The sequence below is a fragment of the Triticum urartu genome, chromosome 1 (genome assembly GCF_003073215.2).
Source record: "Triticum urartu cultivar G1812 chromosome 1, Tu2.1, whole genome shotgun sequence".
Taxonomy (NCBI): Eukaryota; Viridiplantae; Streptophyta; class Magnoliopsida; order Poales; family Poaceae; genus Triticum; species Triticum urartu.
Genome location: NC_053022.1, coordinates 559,905,353 through 559,909,196, shown reverse-complemented (window position 1 = coordinate 559,909,196; position 3,844 = coordinate 559,905,353).

Sequence of the window (3,844 nt, the reverse complement as noted above, 5' to 3'; positions counted from 1 at the left end):
CAAGAGGACATCTGCCGTGACAATTCCACGACAGTTGGCGCCCACTGTGGGGCCAGCGCACGGTGGATTTGAGTTCTTGAAGGGAAGCTTCGAAGGGCTCAAGGGATACGCAGTTGGCCGGATGACCAAGAGTCGTCGCGGCAAGATCTACATCGACGACGAAGGCTGGGGCCCCGACGCCAGCTCAATTGAGTACGGATACCGGGTCCCCTTTGGCGGAATTCACGTCTTCATCGGCCGGATTGGTGAGCCAGGCCCTGAGCTGGACAGCTGCACCGACCTCGTCGAGACGGCTCAGCGTGCGAAACCCGCCCGAGCTCAACCCATCGTGAAGCGTGCCTTTGTGGGTTGCATCCACGGAGGCGAACTTCCTGAAGGATCTGAAGGTGATGGTGAGCCGGCCGTCCTCTCTGACGGTGATTCATCCACCGGCTCAACAGATTCACTGTATCAAGTTCAAGATGGTGTGCTTGGGGGCTGTTCCGATGGCAGCACTATTCCGGACCCTTCAGAGTCGCCAAACTGGGCAGGAGTCTTCATGGCTGGTACTCAACCCGGTCAAAATTCTATGGCCTCAGCGGCGATAACGTCCGGGTTAGGAGCAGCCGCGGCAGGAGGCCCTGTGCGCTCACCAGCTCAGGTGCTGATGGATCTCATGGATAAGCTTACGGCTTTGTTAACTATTACAGTCATCCCTGCGAACCAATCTGAGCATGAGGTTGAGGTGGCACAGGTTCGCGACGAGATCACCCGGGCCAAGGAAACCTTAGCAGCTGAAGATGCTAGATTAGCAACAGAGCAGGCGGCTTTGGACGTGCGAGCGCAGCAACTTCAGGCAGAGGCCTTGCAGCTCACGTTGAGCTTAAACACATCTAATGAGGTAATGAGGAGGAGACATCAGAAAACTCAGTCCTGTTTACCTCAGATTTATGATCCTCGGAATCTCTGTGCTATACCCGGGGCCGGCCCAAGTAACCCGCCAGGTGCAAATCAGCTTATGACTTCCGGAGCGGGAGGCCCGGTCCAGCCTCCGGTGACGGCGCCTCTTCATGGCAATATGGCACCGCCCCATTACGTGCCAATACCACAGGGTCACTTCTCCAACCCCATGGAGAACTTAATCGCAGCATCCGCATGTTTGGCGGCTCTCCCAGTAGATGGTGATGATCCGACAACGGTGGAAACCCGGAAGATCAGGGAACTTGTCCAAACAGCCCTGGCTCAGCAAGAGACCTACTCCTACAGCCGGGATAGGATTCACTCAACTCCTCCGCCCTGGTTAGCTCCGCCTCGTCAAAACCGGAGCCCGAGTTACAGTAGACACATGGAGTCAAAGGCCTTGTCAAGTAGCGCTCAGCGCCGGAACCAGCCCGGCGGGTATAACCTGGTTCAAGATCGGATACGTCAGGAGGATGAACGGGCATCTCGGCTAGCGGCTCAGCTAGCAGCCCAACAGGACTCACCGGCTCACCCAACGACTTCTGTTGAGGCGGGTGTTGCTACTAGAACCGGAGGAGTTCCTTGTCTGATACCAGCTCTACGTAATGTCTGTCTGCCCAAGGATTTCAAGGGACCTCGAAAGGTGCCGAATTATACGGCCGATTTACAGCCTGGGCGTGGATTCAAAGTTATGAGATGGCCATGGAGCTGCTGGAGGTTAGCGATGAAGCGATGGCTAAATACTTCACCATGATGTTGGACGGAACGGCCCGTTCTTGGTTAAAGGGTTTGCCACCCAATTCCATTGGTTCATGGGCAGAGCTAAAGGCCCGTTTCATCCAGAACTTCAAGGACACTTGCAAGCAGTCTATGTCGATTATGGACCTGACAAATTGTAAGCAGGAGGAAGGTGAATCTACGACTCATTGGGTACGCGGGGTCAAAGATATAATACATTCGTCTGACAAGATGGATGCCGGCTCAGCAGTTCTCATGCTGGAGAAGAATTGCCGTTTTGAACCTCTGAGATAGAAACTGGGGCGCCTTAAGCGTGATTGCAACGATATGGGGACGCTAATGGCGGCTGTAGTCAAGTATGCCGATTCTGATAGTACCAAGGATCCCACGTCTGATGAGGAAAAGACAGGGAAGGGAAAGAAGAACGACAATGGAAAGGGTCAGCAGCATAACCCGGCGAGTCAAGGAGGTAATAAGCGTAAGGCGGACGGTAACCCGGAATTTGTGGCCAATGCACAGGGTAACAATCAGAAGCGCAAAGGAAAGCCACCCCGGTTTGGCGGGTCAGGCCCGTCTCTTGAGCAATTACTCAATGAGCCCTGCCCGAAACCACGGCACCCGGGAACGACCAGCGACTCACTTATGGAAGGATTGTGCAATCATGAAGGCCTTCAAGAATTCTAGTACATTTGATGGCAATCAAGGCCCAGGCGGCGGCTCAGGAGCTGGCGGCTTTCATGGCCTGGGCGGCGGTTCAGGATCCGGCTTTTAGGGAAGCCAGGGTGGTTATAATCAACAACAGTCTGGTCAAGGAGGTCAGCAGCAGCAGCAGTCGGGTTATCAGAGTCATCCAAAACAGCTAAACAGTGGGCAGTATCACGTGTTCACCACAAGTTTGTGTAAACGTGATCAGAAAGTTCATAAGAGGGCTGTGAATTCTGTTGAGCCGGCAGTCCCTCGTTACTTGAGGTGGTCGGAACAGTCTATTGTCTGGAGCAGGGAGGATCACCCTCCCCAGGTTGATAATCCGGGTCAACTGGCCTTGGTAGTGGCACCACAGGTTGGTGGTTATAAATTTACTAAGGTGCTCATGGATGGAGGTAGCAGCATCAACATCCTTTATTACGAGACCTTTCGGCGCATGGGCTTAACTGACAAGAATTTAAATACTTCCAACACCATCTTCCATGGAGTGGTGCCTGGTAAATCGGCATATCCCGTGGGTAAGATTGAGCTAGAGGTGGCCTTTGGAGACGAGCATGATTCTAGGGCAGAAAAGTTAACTTTTGAGGTGGTAAAAATCAAGAGTCCATATCACGCTATGTTCGGGCGACCGGCTTATGCCAAGTTCATGGCGCGGCCGTGTTATGTTTATTTACAGCTCAAGATGCCGGGTTACAAGGGTACCAAAACCGTGCATGGAAGCCGAAAGGTGGCCCTGGAATGCGAAGAAGGAGATGCGACTTATGCCGAGTCTGTCTGTGCAGCAGACGAGCTCAAATTTTATCAAGATAACGTTGACCCGGCGTATATGACTTCTCTCAAGAAGCCGACTACGGAGCATGACCCGGCCATGAAGTTTAAATCGGCTGCAGAGACTAAGCTTGTTGATTTTACTCCGGGCGATTCATCTAAGCAATTCAGCATCAGTGCCAACTTGGATCCTAAATAGGAAAGGACGCTCATCGAGTTCATCCGTGAGAACCGGGCCATCTTTGCATGGAAACCTTCTGACATGCTGGGTGTACCGAGGGGACTCGCTGAGCACACTCTTAATATTGATCCGAAGTATAAGCCGGTCAGGCAGTTTCTGTGACGATTCAATGAAGAGCGACGAAAAGCTATAGGAGAAGAGGTCGCCCGGCTCTTGGCGGCTGGGTTCATTGTCGAAGTTTTTCACCCGGAGTGGTTGGCTAACCCGGTGCTCGTACTCAAGAAAAACGGCACCTGGCGGATGTGTGTGGATTACACGGACTTAAATAAGGCTTGTCCGGCTGATCCTTTTGCTATCCCCCGTATTGATTAAATCATTGATGCTACGGCAGGCTGTGCGCGTTTGAGCTTTTTGGATGCTTATTCTGGTTATCATCAGATCAAGATGGCAGTTAAGGACCAGGAGAAGACGGCTTTCATCACCCCGTTTGGAGCCTTCTGCTATGTGTCTATG